The 18,150-nt window shown below is 41.9% G+C and overlaps 1 protein-coding gene across 5 annotated transcripts in view; it reads right to left on the reverse strand.

Annotated features, from left to right (window-relative positions):
- The window catches only part of lpp (LIM domain containing preferred translocation partner in lipoma), a 489,494-nt gene that overhangs the window by 413,272 nt on the left and 58,072 nt on the right, over window positions 1-18,150 (reverse strand). The window lies entirely within an intron of this gene.

Here is an 18,150-nt window from a genome sequence, read left to right on the forward strand (position 1 = left end):
GCTGGATCATGTGATTCAGTAAATGCATTGTTTTAAATTCACCTCAGTCATTTTTACAATTGTTTACTTTAAGAAAGTTAGCACTAAAGTGCAGCAGTAACTCCTAAAGTGAAACGCTAACTTCTGACTGCAGGGGATAAATTCAAAAATTATAACTGTGACTCAAATTTCTATTTCTGGTGTTGTGAATGTCCTACATTCTGTTTAGATGCAGGTAAAGGTGGGGGTGGAATGATTTTTGTCTCCAGGGCCCACAGACGTGTGTTCCTCTTGCTGAGGAATCTTTTGTTCTGATAAATTGACACTGTCAGTTTCCCCACGCTGCCACGGTGTGGCTTATACTATAGGGAGCAGTAGTGGGAACAGAGATGCTACATGCGATTGGCGTCAGTCAATGTGACAGTTCTTGTTTTTTCTTTTCTTTTGAACGGGGGTCTATTTTTCTACATCTGATCATCCAAGTTGAGGAAGCAGGAAGGAAGCAGAATTAATACACCTACACCCCTTCTCCCATTGGAATGGCAAAAATCCCTTTGTATGCACATCATAATTACTGGTGGGCACCAGCATGGGATCGTTATCCATGCCTCCTTTGTACCTTTTTTTTTTTTTTGCGGGTATAATACAATGTTTTGAAAGCATGGAACTGACAAAGTCTTTTCTCAACTGCAATTCAGTTTCTTTTCAATGTGATAATGTTAAAGCACAAGTATCAGTGTCCTCGACTGTCACACACAGTGAAGCAAAACAAGGAGGCAAACAGCGGAAAAGTAACCTCACAAGGTTCTAAAGACGTGCTAAAATTTAATTTTGAGGTTCTATTCAAAACACTATCTCAAATGTAGACTAACTTTTTGTTTATGTAATTATCAAGCTATTTTTCTGAAGTAGACGTAAACAAGTTGACCTGTCAGCCAGAAAACTGAGACAGAAGAAGTGTCAAGTTTTGACAGTTTAGACAAATTTGGACAGAAAATAAAAATTCAGGCTCCATTATTTCAGGACCAAAGTTTGTGTGGTTAAAAATCTGATCCAATAGCCTACCCATTTTCAACAAGTTACACTTTCTGTTGAAAGTGTTGAAACAGAAAGTGTTGATATAAATTCAAAAATATTACTTCATTAGTTTTTAGCCCTATGGGTCTAGTTATCCTCCACCAGCCATAAGAACAGAAGCATCCTCATATACAGTCTGTCAGAGTGTGCGTCAGTCACACAGCGTATTTCCACAAAATTTGAAATGGACACCCAAAAGTGTGTCTTGGACATTTGAATTTGATCATCACTGGGTTTCACCAAGAGCCCTAAGGAGCCCCATTTTTACTAAACAGGATACCATATCCGTGTAGCGGAATCCTCCCCCCTCAAGTATCCTCCCACTCCCTTTTTTTTTAATGAAAGTTGCTTAAACAATCACCCTAAATTTTTATTTTTATTAAAAGATGATTAAACGCCCATCCAGAGTTCAGGTAATTTTGTGACAATAAAAAACAAAACTACAGTATTCAGCTTCAGTGATGAGTGGAAAAAGAAAAACAGAAGCACAAACATACACAATAAATCAATCGGATTTGTACCCAAACAATCTAACACCTTGCACTGAGCATGAACCGTGTAGGTTTTTCTGTAAAAAAGCAGTAGACAAATGGTAAAATATAAAAAAAATATGCAATGAGAAAAGGGATTGCCTTTGCGAGGTTTGTGTGATGTGGCTATCACATGGCTAGCATGACGGCACACCACTTTGCAGAAAATATAGGCACTAATGACAGTCATTAAAATTCAGCTGGCTAGTCTGCACAGACCAGTTTGATTTCTTTCCAACATGTGTGAGAGGAAATATTTTAAGCTCACCTTCCTGTAACTAAAACTGGTTGTTGGAAAGCTCACTCTGTATGATGAAGCCGGCATAAATAAAAAGGACGTAGAAGGGGCGAGAGAAGCGGACTACGTGCTAAGCTACATGCTAAACCACACAGACCAGCCCTCCCGAGTTTATTTCTCTCAAACTCCAGGTCACTTGCAAATAAGATGGATGAGATACGCTTAAGGACTACTTCACACAGCATGGTGAGTTGTGTTATGATTATAACACAAACTTGGCTGGACTACAATGTTCCCGATGCTGCTATTGAGCTAGCGGAGCGCTCCATGTACCGAGCGGACAGAACAGCTGCCTCAGGTAAAAACAAAGGCGGGGGTGTGTGCATGTATGTACACAACAAATGGTGCACTGCAGCAAACATTGTTGAGTCACATTGTTCACCAGATTTGGAGTATCTGATGGTGAGGTGTAGACCATTTTATATGCCGAGGGAGTTTTCTGTTACTCTCATTATGGCTGTGTACATTCCACCACAGGCAAATGCTAAGCTAGCTCTGGAAACGTTGCACAGCGCTATTAGCAACCAACTGAATGCACAGCCTGATGCAGCACTGATAGTGGCAGGAGATTTCAATCATACAGACCTAAAAACAGTGATGCTTAAACTCCATAAAAATATTAACTTTCCGACTAGAGGCAATAACATACTGGACCAGGTCTACACCAGCATCGCAAGGGCTTATAAAGCTACAGCCTCCTCACACCAAGGAATGTCTGATCACATCTCAGTAGAACTGGCCCCAACATACAGACCTCTGATCTGTAGGTCCAGACCAGTGGTAAAAACTGTAAAAGTATGGAGCGACGAAGCCACTTCAATCTTGCAGGACTGTTTCGAGAATACTGACTGGGAGGTGTACAGACAAGGTGCAGACATTAAGGAGTACACATCTTCTGTCCTGTCCTATGTTCATTTCTGCACAGACTATGTCCTGCCAACCAAGAACATCAAAGTGTTTCCAAATCAGAAACCATGGCTGGACAGCACAGTGCGCAGTCTGCTTAGGGCCAGAGACACTGCTTATCGAGCAGGTGATATGCTGACTTACAACAGGGCCAGAAAAGACCTGAAGAAGGGCATAAAGGAGGCAAAAAACAGATACAAACAGCACATAGAGGAACAATTCAATAACAACAATCCTCGCAGTATGTGGAAAGGCATTAAGAACATGGCAGACTACAAATGCAACAACCAGCAGATCAGCTACGAGGTCTGTCAATAAAGTATAGGTCCTTTTATTTTTTTCAAAAAACTATATGGATTTCATTCACATGTTTTTACATCAGACATGCTTGAACCCTCGTGCGCATGCGTGAGTTTTCCACGCCTGTCTGGTGACGTCATTCGCCTGTGAGCACTCCTTGTGGGAGGAGTCGTCCAGCCCCTTGTCGGAATTCCTTTGTCTGAGAAGTTGCTGAGAGACTGGCGCTTTGTTTGAATCAAAATTTTTCTAAACCTGTGAGGCACATCGAAGTGGACACAGTCGAAAAATTAAGCTGGTTTTCGGTGAAAATTTTAAACGGCTGATGAGATAGATTTTGAGGTGATACTGTCCGCTTTAGGACTTCCCACAGTGCTTTCTCAGACTTTCTCAGGCAAACCGTCGTCAGCCTGTTTCAAGCTGAAAAACCTCCACATTTCAGGCTCTATTGATCTATCTATTGATCCAGGACGTCATGAGAGAACAGAGAAGTTTCAGAAGAAGTCGGTTTCAGCATTTTATCTGGATATTCCACTGTTAAAGGAGATTTTTTTAAGTGAAAGAACGTGCGGACGGATTGCAGCATCGGCTCGCAGCCGCTGGCGACGCTCCGCCACAGGAAAAAACACCTCTGTTGGAAGCCTTAAGGACAAGTTGGAACATGTCCAGCTGTTAAACAATTCTCATATACTCACTCCACTGAAAGCCATCAAAAGCCGCCTGGATTTTACAAATGGTTATCAACACGGATGGTGTTTTTCCTGTGCCGCAGCACCGCGCCGGCTGCGTCCCGACGCGCGGACCCGTCCGCACGTCTTCATTAAAAAAAATCTCCTTTAACAGTGGAATATCCCAGATAAAATGCTGAACCCGACTTCTTCTGAAACTTCTCTGTTCTCTCATGACATCCTGGATCAATACAGTCCTGAAATGTGGAGGTTTCAGCTTGAAAACAGGCTGACGACGGCGCCTGGGAGTGCTGCGCGACGTCTCACACTGTGGGAAGTCCTTAAAGCGACAGTATCACCTCAAAATCTCTCATCAGCCGTTAAAATTTTCACCGAAAACCAGCTTAATTTTTCGAACTGTGTCCACTTCGATGTGCCTGACAGGTTTAGAAAAAATTTTGATCAAACAAAGCGCCAGTCTCTCAGCAACTTCTCAGACAAAGGAATTCCGACGAGGGGCTGGACGACTCCTCCCACAAGGAGTGCTCACAGGCGAATGACGTCACCGACAGGCGTGGAAAAACTCACGCATGCGCACGAGGGTTCAAGCATGTCTGATGTAAAAACATATGAATGAAATCCATATAGTTTTTGAAAAAAATAAAAAGGACCTATACTTTATTGACAGCCCTCGTATGAACAATCGCTACCTGACACCTTGAACCAGTTCCTCGCACGTTTCGATATACAAGAAAGCGGAGGAGTGGCCCAGCCCCCCAAAGCCTGAACAGCAGAGGCCACATCTTATTCTTCAGCAACCATCAAGTAAAATCCACACTTAGGAAGATAGATATTTCCAAAGCTGCGGGGCCGGACAAGGTGTCAGTAGGACACTAAAGTCATGTGCGGACCAACTAGCAGGAGTATTTCTTCAATATCTCCTTGGAGCAGGCTGTAGTCCCCACCTGCCTTAAATCATGTGTTATTGTACCTGTGCCTAAGAAGTCAGCAGTAACCTGCCTTAATGATTACAGAGCAGTGGCTCTGACTCCTATCATTACAAAATGAAGTGGAGCGTGTGAACAACATCAAGTACCTCGGACTCTACATCACAGCTGATCTCACCTGGACTCTCAACACCTCCTACCTCATTAAGAAGGCCCACTCAATGACTTTTCTTTTGAGGAAACTCAAGCAGACTGGACTCCCCCCACAATTACTTGTGAACTTTTATAAGAGCACAATCGAAAGTATCCTTTGTCTCTGCATGACTGTATGGTATTCCAGCTGTACAGTGCAAGACAGAAAGGACCTGACCCATGTGGTGAGAACAGCGCAGAGGATCACTGGAAGTCCACTCCCAGATCTGGACTCAGTGTATGCTGACCGCCTACGCAAGAAAGCCAACAGCATTACCAAAGATCCCACCACCCAGGAACATGATCTTTTTGTTCCTCTTCCTTCTGGACAGAGATACCGAACAATAAAATCTCGGACTAGGAGGCTAAGGAACAGTTTCTTTCCCAGAGCTGCATCATCCATCACTCCCTCTGTATTACATAAAACTTAAAATAAGTACTGTCATATGTTGTCTTCCTTTGTTAAAGAGGTACCAATCGGAATTTCGTTGCATCATATATAAGGACAATAAAAGCTCAATTCAATTCAATTTAATTCAACAACTTATTCATTTATACCTTGCACTAACTCCATATTTTGCACTATTTTCTCTCTGCCATTTTGCACCACCTGTACATTGTTATTATTATTATTTTGTATTTGTAATTCCTTATTTTTCTATTTTATTATACCAATGTGCTGTATGTTGTCTTCTGTTGTAATATGTTATTGTATGCTGTTGTATGATTTCCTCTGTTGTCTTTTGTTGTCATATTGTGTTTCTTTTGTTAAGAGGTACCACACGGAACTTCGTTGTATCATATACAATGACCAATAAAGCTCAATTCAATTCAATCTATGGTGATGCAACCAAAAATAAACTGATGCCCTAACACATTACACAGTGGCTTTATTTGCACAGGGGTGTGTAGCACTGACACCATGCTCTTTTCCCAGTGCAGCCACAGTGGGATATGTTGGCTTTTGAGCTGACCCACTGGAGGATTGCTCAAAGGCCCTTCAGTGATGTAATGAGGGTAGAAGAAATGCTGCTCCTTCACCAGCTGGTGGCTGAGGTCATAAATTATTAGGGGTTGTAATCCCTAGGCACCTCATCATTTGTATACAATTCAAAGGGCAGCAATTCAATAATAAAATGATTATTGATGAATTTTGAGTCCCCCCGCCCCCATACAGGATTTCTTTCTTCTCACTGTGTAACGACGTGACACTTTTTCCAAGCAAAGTATTTATAATGATGAAAATGAATTCATTTCCAGTACACAGCTCAGCCATATTTGGCGGCCGTGTAGCTTTTATTCCAGATTGTAAATCAGAACACCCAGGGGGCTGTTGCCCTCAGCCCCCTGCTAAAACTGACTTTGTAAATGTGGGCTCATGTACGGGCTGACTCCACTTTGGACCATTACCACTCAGGCAAAGTAAAAGGTAAAACATTTATGTGCATCGCATCATCATACACGGGCACATGCACACTGACTGTGCTGCACTAATGCACTTTGTAATTGTGTCAGAATAATTAAAACAAGAGCATGTTGTGATGATGTTGAAACTTTGCTACACTGCTGATTTGGTGACACTTAAAACTGCATAAAACATGGCACATGACATCTGTTCTAAGCTTGAACCCATGGATATCCCTTATAATTGCAACTTGGGTTCAGCAGGACCAACTGTTTGTGCACATGCCCCAACACAGTGCTCTACAATGCATATTAAAAATAAAAATAGTGGTGGAGCAATCAATTAAAATGGCAAATACATTTGGATTCTTTCTTAGCCTTTATTAAAAAAAAGAATATTAGACTGCTTTCATTGGAGCCTTCAACGGGCTTATGGTGGCAAGAATTTTAAAAGTGGAGACATACTTGGTTTGTTTGTTTAGATTTTGAAGTAAAAACTGTGTTCAGATGTAGCCAGAACTTGTCGCTAGGTGCTTCTTGTTCTGTGGTGTGTCAGGTTTATCATAGTCCAGAAACTGTTTTTTTTTTTTTTTTTTTTTTTTTAAGTTTCATCTTACGTAAGGCATAACTCAGCAGGTGCTCTGGGCACCGCGGTTGGACTGCCTCATATATGGAGCAGTGGTGGCAACATAGCCATATGGCAAATGTACTTAAATAAAAAGTACATTACTGGCTCAAAAAATGACTTGAGTAAAAGTACATTCCACACCTGCAATTAATGTTTAGAAAATTGATTTTTGACATTTGTGATTTAATTCAGAATCATCCAATGTCCACATCATGATGTGTCAAAGAACGGATTTTTTTTTTTTTTTACCCCTTCACCCCTCAAAAGTATAAGATATAACTTTCAGAGCGCTTATGAGTTGCTTTTGATTTTTACCCCTCAACAGAGTAGCAGGAGAAACATGACATTTCCACATTAAAAACAGCCCTCGCTGAGATGTTTAAGAGATACTGGGACCACTAATTTGTTGACCCAGGGTGTCTTCAGAAGCAATGATGCAACTCCAACTCAACAAGTATGCTGGAAAACATTTAGTCTCTAAAGCATATTTTTGATCATTATTGGAACATCTTGTCCAGAGTCCTTCGCCAGCATCTACAGGATGCAGCTGCTTTCAAATTAGGAATGACATAGTGCAGATGTCATATGAAATATAAGACCTCATACCAACCTAAAGTCCAAAAACATCCTAAAACTCTACTCTGAGTACATGACAAAAAAGTGCATCATAATGCACAATATTATTTTATTAAAGACTACTTGCAAAGATGTGTCCTTTGCGGACTGTTTTTGACAGCTGAAAAAAGAACCAATTTCATTCAATGCCAAATCCATTATGATAACTTAGGGTGAACTATTTTCACGCCTCTATGCTGAAGAAAAGACACAAAGACTTAATACTCAAATTATCAAAGCCATTAAATGTTCAGATAGAGCATTTGCTATCAAACAAGTTATCTTGCAAGTACATTAGACCATTAACACAATTCTAAAGACCCACAATCTGTCAAAGAAATGTAATTTAGGCCCTGAAAAGGTCTTTACCCATTAGGTAAAGATGGATGGGCTTCAACACATCATGCTAGTCTAGCCTTCAACTTTGTCTTCATGTTCCAGTCTCCATCATTGTTCTCCATTATGTTTTTACAGTACCTTTTAAAAGCAAAGGAGCGAACTGAAAAGAAACACTCAGAATAATCAGGCATTAATGCTGGACCAGTGCAGTACAGAAGCTGTTAGGGTGCAGAAAAAAGTGTAGATGATACCCTTGATTTACACTCAAACTGATATCATTATCAATAGTGTATCAGAACACAGCTAACCATGCTTTAGATGGAGTAAAACTCACAAAATGGAAATGGTACAGCAAGGACATAGAAGGGGAAGGACAATGCAAGCATTAACACCACGCAGACCCCTTTATACTACAATCACGCATATGAACACAATCAGGGCAGCACAAACTTTTGCTGGTTACCAGCTTTTGCAGAATTCTGATCCACTGACATGATGTAGGAACCACTTCAGCAGTGCTGAGCATTACGTTTTCTATTTGGTAATCGTCAAAATGCCCCATAAGTCTGCACAATAGCATTCTTTGAACATGAGACATGGATAGAGTTCTTCAATCTACAATTTAAAAAAAACTAAACTAAGAAGAGGTGCTCAGAGTGCAACACCCATGTCTTATATGCTAAAAGGGCCCCTTTACGAGGTTTATTAGAAACTAAACCGGCAGTTTTATAAAAAAAAAAAAAAAAAAAAACTATATGGATTTGAATCACGTGCGATTACAACCAGACATGCTTGCACCCTCGTGCGCATGCGTGAGTTTTTTCAACGCGTGTCGGTGACGTCATCCGCCTGTGGGCAGGCTTTGAGTGAGCACTGGTCCAGCCCTCTCGGCTGAAATCCTTTGTCTGAGACGCTGCTGGAGACAGCGCGCGTTGCTTTATCAAAAGTTTTACAGGACCTGTGAAGGATATCCGAGTGGACACTATTCGAGAAATTCAGCTGGTTCTCGGTGAAAAGTTTAACGGCTGATGAGAGATTGTGGAGTTTCTTTCGCTTTAAGGACAGCTCACAAAGCGGATCGGCGCGGCGCGGTCGGAGGTGGCGTCTGTCTGTCTGTTGCGAGCTGAAAACATCCTAATTTAAGGCTCTGTTCACCCAGGTTGTTGTCAGAGAACAGAGAAGTTTAAGAAGAACTCAGTATGAGGAGTTTATGCGGACATTCCACTGTTAAAGGAGATTTTGTAATGAAAGAACGTGCGGGCAAATTCGCCGAGTCGGTTCCGTGACGACGACGCAAATCCGTCTGCGCCGTGACAGGAAAAACACCTCCGTGTTGAAAACCATTTGTAAAATTCAGGTGGCTTTTGATGGCTTTCAACAAGTGAGTATCTGAGAAATTGTTTAACAGCTGGGCATGTTCCAATGGAGGTGTTTTTCCTGTCGCGACCCCCGGCAGTCGGGTCCGGCCCAACATGCGAATCTGCCCGCACGTTCTTTCATTACAAAATCTCCTTTAACAGTGGAATGTCGGCATAAACTCCTCATGCCGACCTCTTCTGAAACTTCTCTGTTCTCTGACAGAGGTCCTGGGTGAACAGAACCTGAAATGTGGAAGTTTTCAGCTTGAAACAGCGAGACAACGCCGCCTCGGAGCGCAGATCGCCATCAGGCGCCATGAGCCGTCCTTAAAGCGACACTTACAGACCAAAATCTCTCATCAGCCGTTAAAATTTTTACCGAAAACCAGCTGAATTTATCGAATGGTGACCACTCAGTTGTGCCTTACAGTTTTGAAAAAATTTAGATCAAACAAAGCAGCAGTCTGTGAGCCATTCCTTAAAAAAAAAAAAAAAAAAAAAAAACGACGAGAGGGTGGGCCATTCCTCACTCAAAGACTGCTCACAGGCGAATGACGTAACCGACAGGCATGAAAAAACTCTCGCATGCCCACGAGGGTTCAAGCATGTCTGATGTAATCACACGTGATTCAAATCCATATGGTTTTTGAAAAAAATAATAAGGTCGGATACTTTTCTAATAGACCTCGTACACATAGTGCGAGTATGTACAACTCCAGGGCGACACCCGTCGGAGCAGCTGGTATGTGCATAACACGAAACGTCACGCCGATGAGCAGCGTGCATGATGCTGGTGCAACGGTTTGTGCACGCGGGAACACAGTGCCACCAGCTGGTTACACATCGTGCAGCTGGTGTGAAGAAAAAAAATAAAATACATGCTGCGACGGTTCTACGCACACAGAAACACAGCAGCTTTTCCCCAGAAACTGCACAATGTGGGTACAAAAAAATAAAAATCACAGACGTGATTCGAACCCATGACTTCCAAAAGCTCCGATTGCAGCCAGAAACTTTAAAGTAGACCTGCATTGAAATAAATGTGGTCAGATTTCAGAAAGAAATAGCTCATACAAGGTATCTTATAAAACTAACCGGCAGTTTTATAAAAAAAAAAAAAAAAAAAAACTATATGGATTTGAATGACACGCGATTACACCAATCATGCTTGAACCCTCGTGCGCATGCGTGAGTTTTTTCATGCGTCTGTGACGTCATTTCCCTGTGGGTAGGCCTTGAGTGAGATGTGGTCCCGCCATCTCGGCTGAATTCCTTTGTTTCACATGCTGCTCGAGACGGCGCGCGTTGCTTTATCAAACTTTTTTCTGGACCTGTGAGGAATATCCGAGTGGACACTATTCAAGAAATTCAGCTGGTTTTCGGTGAAAAGTTTAACGGCTGATGAGAGATTATGGGGTGTTTCTGTTGCTGTAAGGACTTCCCATGGAGCGGGACGTCATGCAGCGCTTCCAGGCGCCGTCGTCGGCCTGTTTCGACCTAAAAACATCCTAATTTAAGGTTCTGTTCACCCAGGATGTCGTGAGAGAACAGAGAAGATTCAGAAGAGGCCGGCATGAGGACTTTATGCGGACAGTCCACTGTTTAAGGACATTTTTTAATGAAAGACGTGCGCGCAAATTCGCCGAGTCGTTTCCGTGACAACTCGGCAAATCTGTGTGCACCGCGACAGGGAAAACACCTCCGTGTTGAAAACCATTTGTAAAATTCAGGCGGCTTTTGATGGCTTTCAACAAGTGAGTAACTGAGAAATTGTTTAAACAGCTTGGGCATGTTCCAACTTGCCCGTTAAGGTTTCCAACGGAGGTGTTTTTCCTGTCGCGACCCCCCGCGGTCGGGTCCGGCCCGACATGCGACTCTGTCCGCATGTTCTTTCATTACAAAATGTCCGTTAACAATGGAATGTCCGAATAAACTCCTCATGCCGACTTCTTCTGAAAGTTCTCTGATCTCTGACGACTTCCTGGGTCAACAGAGCCTGAAATGTGGAAGTTTTCAACTTGAAACGGCGAGACGCTGCCGCCTCGAAGGACTGATCGCCGTCAGGCGCCGTGGGCCATCCTTACGGCGACACTACCAGACCAAAATCTCTCATCAGCCGTTAAAATTTTTACCGAAAACCAGCTGAATTTATCGAATGGTGTCCACTCAGTTGTGCCTTAGAGTTTTGAAAAAACTTTTGATCAAACAAAGCAGCAGTCTGAGCCATTCCTAAACAATGGGGAAAAAAAAAAAAAAAAAAAAAAAAAAAATCGACGAGGGTGGGCTACTCCTCACTCAAAGACTGCCCACAGGCGAATGACGTAACCGACAGGCGTGAAAAAACTCTCGCATGCCCACGAGGGTTCAAGCATGTCTGATGTAATCACACGTGATTCAAATCCATATGGTTTTTGAAAAAAATAATAAGGTCAGATACTTTTCTAATAGACCTCGTATGTTACAACCCCTGGCAAAAATTATGGAATCACCGGCCTCAGAGGATGTTCATTCAGTTGTTTAATTTTGTAGAAAAAAAAAGCAGATCACAGACATGACACAAAACTAAAGTAATTTCAAATAGCAACTTTCTGGCTTTAAGAAACTATAAGAAAGCAAGAAAAAAAAATTGTGGCAGTCAGTAACGGTTACTTTTTAGACCAAGCAGAGGGAAAAAAAAAAAAAATATGGACTCACTCAATTCTGAGGAATAAATTATGGAATCACCCTGTAAATTTTCATCTCCAAAACTAACACCTGCATCAAATCAGATCTGCTCGTTAGTCTGCATCTAAAAAGGAGTGATCACACCTTGGAGAGCTGTTGCACCAAGTGGACTGACATGAATCATGGCTCCAACACGAGAGGTGTCAATTGAAACAAAGGAGAGGATTATCAAACTCTTAAAAGAGAGTAAATCATCACGCAATGTTGCAAAAGATGTTGGTTGTTCACAGTCAGCTGTGTCTCAACTCTGGACCAAATACAAAACAACATGGGAAGGTTGTTAAAGGCAAACATACTGGTAGACCAAGGAAGACATCAAAGTGTCAAGGCAGAAATGAAAAATCGAAAAATGCACAACAAAACAAATGAGGAACGAATGGGAGGAAACTGGAGTCAATGTCTGTGACCGAACTGTAAGAAACCGCCTAAAGGAAATGGGATTTACATACAGAAAAGCTAAACGAAAGCCATCATTAACACCTAAACAGAAAAAAACAAGGTTACAATGGGCTAAGGAAAAGCAATCGCGGACTGTGGATGACTGGATGAAAGTCATATTCAGTGATGAATCTCAAATCTGCATTGGGCAAGGTGATGATGCTGGAACTTTTGTTTGGTGCTGTTCCAATGAGATTTATAAAGATGACTGCCTAAAGAGAATGTAAATTTCCACAGTCATTGATGATATGGGGCTGCATGTCAGGTAAAGGCACTGGGGAGATGGCTGTCATTGCATCATCAATAAATGCACAAGTTTATGTTGATATTTTGGACACTTTTCTTATCCCATCAATTGAAAGGATGTTTGGGGATGATGAAATCATTTTTCAAGATGATAATGCATCTTGCCATAGAGCAAAAAACTGTGAAACATTCCTTGAAAAAAGCCACATAGGGTCAATGTCATGGCCTGCAAATAGTCCGGATCTTAATCCAATTGACAATCTTTGGTGGAAGTTGAAGGAAATGGTCCATGACAAGGCTCCAACCTGCAAAGCTGATCTGGCAACAGCAATCAGAGAAAGTTGGAGCCAGATTGATGAAGAGTACTGTTTGTCACTCATTAAGTCCATGCCTCAGAGAGTGCAAGCTGTTATAGAAGCCAGAGATGGTGCAACAAAATACTAGTGATGTGTTGGAGCGTTCTTTTGTTTTTCATGATTCCATAATTTTTTCCTCAGAATTGAGTGATTCCATATTTTTTTCCTCTCTGCTTAGTCTAAAAAAGTAACCATTACTGACTGCCACAATTTTTTTTCCTGATTTTTTATAGTGTTTCTTAAAGCCAGAAAGTTGCCATTTGAAATGACTTTAGTTTTGTGGCATGTCTGTGATCGGCTTTTTTTCTACAAAATTAAACAACTGAATGAACATCCTCCGAGGCCGGTGATTCCATAATTTTTGCCAGGGGTTGTATTTATAAGACCCTTGTGAATGCAGTAAAGTAAATCTGTAAACCCAAATTTGTAATTCAGCGGAGAAATCTTCGTTTAAAAATGACAAATTTGCAGCTAAAATTTAGCTCTCTGTGAAAACAGTTTGTACAGCCGTATCATTTCCATGACGTCAGGGACAAGACGACGCGCTCCCGCCTTCAGTCCGATCCCGCATTGAAATTGATTTTATCTGTTAGTAATGTTACTTATACATGTCCTGGTTTCATCATCCAAAAGTAAGCTGCAATGAATGTGAGATACAGATCTGTGTGCTCAGATCAGCAACGACATCGACAGCGGGCGCCGTTCTTCCTCTCCCGCTCTCTGCCTCCGCTGCGCTTATTAAGTCTGCGGGCTCGTTAACGAGCTCGCTAACCGCCGACATGGGCCACTCACACTGCCCGTGTCTGCTTTGCAGCCGGTGTTGTGCCAGATTCAGCGCACAACACCTGCATCACCTCTCTGTCTACTGAATGGAGCTGCAGCACACTTGGCACAAGTCCTGAGATTACGCTCGCTGTTTTAATGCGAAGCGGCTGGTACACCTGTTGCTGCAAGGACAGACTTCTTGCGGCAAAATCCACAGCACCGCACGTCTCGGCAATCGGAGCCCCAGAGCTCCATGGACGCTGAGAGAGGTTTATATATTTTTAATGACTGGGATTCTTTGCAGGTCTCGCCTCCATATCCCGCGATGGTACTGGAGGCGAAAGACAGTAGATTTTCATTGCGACACCACTCAAACGGGCGTATGAAAAAGTCCCCCAAAATAATTTTCAAGCACAAATAAAAGAAATGTGTACTCAAACGTGCCGCAAGACAATATGCAGTTTTAAAAAAAGTAGATCCTTCCGTATAAGACAAGAAAAAGGTGCAGATGCAAACTGACGTAAATCCACAAATTACAATTGGCGCAATGCATGCTGGGAGAGGGTCTTGTCCGTGACGTCTCGGCAGCATCCATGATGAGAGGGACAATCTGCAGAGGGCTAAATGTTAGCTGTAAATTTGTCATTTTCAAATGAAGATTTCTCCGTTCAATGATAGATCTGGGCTTGCAGATTTACTTTACTAGAAGGATCTCATGTGTAACTGTAAGTCATTTTTGTTCAAAAAAATCTGACTGCATTTTTTTCAATGCAGGTCTCCTTTAAGAAGTGAGCTACCATCGCTGTCCTGTAAAAGGTGCTGAACACTACCTTATATCAGGAAGCACATGGACAGATTTAAAAAAATAAATAAAAAACGACGCACCATATACAAACATTGCATTGTATTAGATCTCTTATCAAGCATGCAATACAAATATGATACGTCTGTTCCTCTGTAGATGACCCATGGTTACTGATGTACAGTCATGAAATCACATGACTGAGAAGCAGTTCGCTTGTCTCACTCATGTCCACGTCTGTTAGCGCATGTTCTGCCTCCCTGCGCGTCTTGTGGACGGCGCACCGCAAGACACCGCATCATGTGGAATAGAGCTCACATGGGTGACGTGACAGTCAGATCGCCTGCTGCGTGTTATGATCTGACAGTCCGTTTCAACCTGGGGGCAGCCTGATCATATGCGTGCCTGCTTGCTGCAGTCCGTCGCCACAGTTGTTATTTTTTATATGTTTTTATTTTTGTCCACTTGAAGACAACAAACAGACACACATGCATTACAGTGGTCAGTTGTTAGTCCATGTCCGTCCAACCACAGTACTGTCCAGCTGGGATGTCAAGAACAACAGAGCTCAACAGCCGCTTCTGTCATAGCCACACCTCCTGTCAGTTCAGCGCACACACCACTCTCTTGGGTCACTTAGACAAATTTCACTGCAGGTACGAGAGTGATTGTCTGCAGACTGTTGTTGTGCCCAGAGAGTGAATGGCCATACATTTTCTAAGTGCCATGCAAGCAGTGTCACCTGGAATTTGGCCGACACCTGCCATGAGAGGGTTCAACGGGTTTGCACAGCGCACACTCTTGTCTTTCAGCCACTGGTGTGCACAAATAGTTGTAGCAACAGGTGTATGAGGTGGTGGAAGCAGCTACGAAATTACAGTTTGCATACGATTCCTGTTTCATGCGCACTTAATGCGCAATTCTACCACATTCGCACTATGTGTGAAGGGGCCCTAACACAGAGTCATGCAATGTCAAAAAACCATAACATTCAATTCTGTTCAAAATGTAACCACTTTAGCGTTGAGTAACATACAAATCTTCCACCATGTTTCATCCATACTGGCTCCAAACTATATTGAGTTAAAGTTATGACCTTGAGTTTGACCTTTCACTGTTACCCAAGTTCAAAGATCATATGACCAATAGAAAAGTGATGCCTGAGTTCATGTTAGTATTTAAGAAAAAAATTATGAGGCATATATTCAACCAATTCCTCGAAGTTGCCATTTTAAATCCTCAGGATCATCAGGAAAAATAACAAATTGGTGATTGGTCATGTCTTTTTACTACTCTACCATGGAGAGCATGCCCACATACTGCCTCTGTATGTGGTTTGCCAGCTGCACGGTGGCAAACAGGAAAGTGCTCCAGAGGGTTACTAAAATGGCAGAGAAGATCATTGGGTGCCGTCTACCCATACTGGAGAACCTTCATGGCTTTAATGGGCTTTTCAGATTGCAGGCGTCAACGCGCATCAGTGATGGAGGTTGCTACATCACACTCTGGCTGGTTCCATAACTCAAATAAAGCTGAGCGATCGCCATTTTGGATTTGCTTCTCCAGAACCACGAAAAAGCTTTAAAAAACAGCAGTAGAACGATTCTCCCATCACCCCGCTGGGAGAAGCTTTTTTTTTCCAGCTACTTTTCGGCGTGACGCCGAGTCGATGGAGGACTGACGATTTGGTGGGGTATCGATCAAACCGCAACAGCGGGCAGAACCGCACTGAGGACCCAGAGTTCAAGCCTCATCCCCGGGCAGAGCAAAGCATGCAGTAAAGAATCTGTATCTAAATAAGTTTGACCTTTCAACAGAAAGGTAATATATGACTTCATATTAGTGTGTAACAGTAATCACAGGTGGACCGAAAACAATAAACCTGCATGTGCTACCACTGTGTGCAAGCGTAAATCAGTGAGTTTTTGACTTCTTTCTGAAAGATATAGAGGAACACTATTTTATGTACTTTCACATTTAACCACAATCTAAGCATTTAAAATAACCGCTGATGCATTTCAGCTGGTGTTTTTGTGTGATACCATTCACATTAACATTCCATGCTAATCTTAAGATCTTTGTCGTACACGTCTCCTGCTCCTAAACATCCTGGCTGGCAAACAGAGTGGCATACCATGACTGAGGACAGTATAATTATCACCATGGTGTCATGTCATTTTCATTTGCACTTGAAGCTAACATGGAACAAAGCCCCTGACTGTGTGCACACTCTTTCTCCTATGTTCTTGAGCAAAGTGATATTCAACTCCAAATCTTCATGTTTTGGCACTCTCCAATGCATGTACAAATGCATGTTTCTACGATAATTATCATTTCTGGTTTTGGCAGCAGTTTTGGATCCTGACATCTGTTCTGCCATTAATTCTATTTAACCAGGCCTTGAGACTAACCCAAGCAGGAAAGCCCCAACTACAACTGTGGCTACAATTACCAAAAGAGGACAGAATTTTAAAAATAAACTCATTTTGTAAATTCTTTTCCGTGACCACAATGAAAAATACAAACATCCCATCAGGCTGTTTTGCTTGTCACACCAATCCAAGCTGATTTAGCATTTATCTATCAATGGATATACAAACATGTTCAGATGAGGACAAAATTATTAGACCTACTATAAAATTTAACATTTCTTCAAATTTTTCCCAAGTTCTTTTAAACAGAACAAGGAATTTTCAACACAGCATTTCTAAACATCTACATATTAAAGGCCAAGTGGCCTCTGTGTACGTGTCTGTGTGTGTATGACTTTGATCACGGAGAAACTGAGGAGAGCTGACATTTGCCATTTGGGATGCCATGTATTTTGGGTCAAGGATGAACTACACTACAGCCCTGCACAGGAATGGTTGTAGACCAAGAAAAAAAATCCACTTCAGCAGAAGAGACACCTTTGAGAGCAGACAACCTGGAGAAAGTGAAAGACAACCTGGAGAAAGATTCTGCATAATGGAAACTCCTACTTTGGTGAGATGATACGAAACTAGAGTTCTTTGACTGTAGAGGTTGCTCATGTTTGGAAAAGAAGGGAGAGGTGTTAAACCCAAAGAACACCATCCCCACAGTAAAACACAGCAGTGGGGATATTGTGCTGTGGGAATGCTTCAGTGTGTCTGGAACTGGGAATCTTCTCAAGGTGGAAGGAAGACCAAGGTCCATGCCAGAAGACCATCAAATCTGGAGGATGTTGAGAGATTCACCAAAGAAGAATGGGCTTAGATTCGTCCAAGAGACATGTCTGAGACTTGTTAAAAACTACAACAAACAACTGCAGGCTGTTATCCAGCAAAAAGGCCACACAACTGACTATTAGCATGAGGAGAGCTAATAATTTTGACCTTGGTATTTTTGGTTTTTGTGAAATAATTTTGTTTGAGTGCAAAGTTAAATAATTTAAGCATTCAAAATAAAAATTAGGGTGTTGAGAAATGCTGATTTAAAAAGCACTTCTGAAAATTTTTAAGAAAATGTTACATTTCATAGGGGGACTAATATGTTTGTCCTCATATATATATATATATATATATATATATATATATATATATATATATACGAGGGCTGTC

This window comes from Thalassophryne amazonica, chromosome 10, assembly GCF_902500255.1.
Source record: "Thalassophryne amazonica chromosome 10, fThaAma1.1, whole genome shotgun sequence".
In the NCBI taxonomy this organism is placed as follows: Eukaryota; Metazoa; Chordata; class Actinopteri; order Batrachoidiformes; family Batrachoididae; genus Thalassophryne; species Thalassophryne amazonica.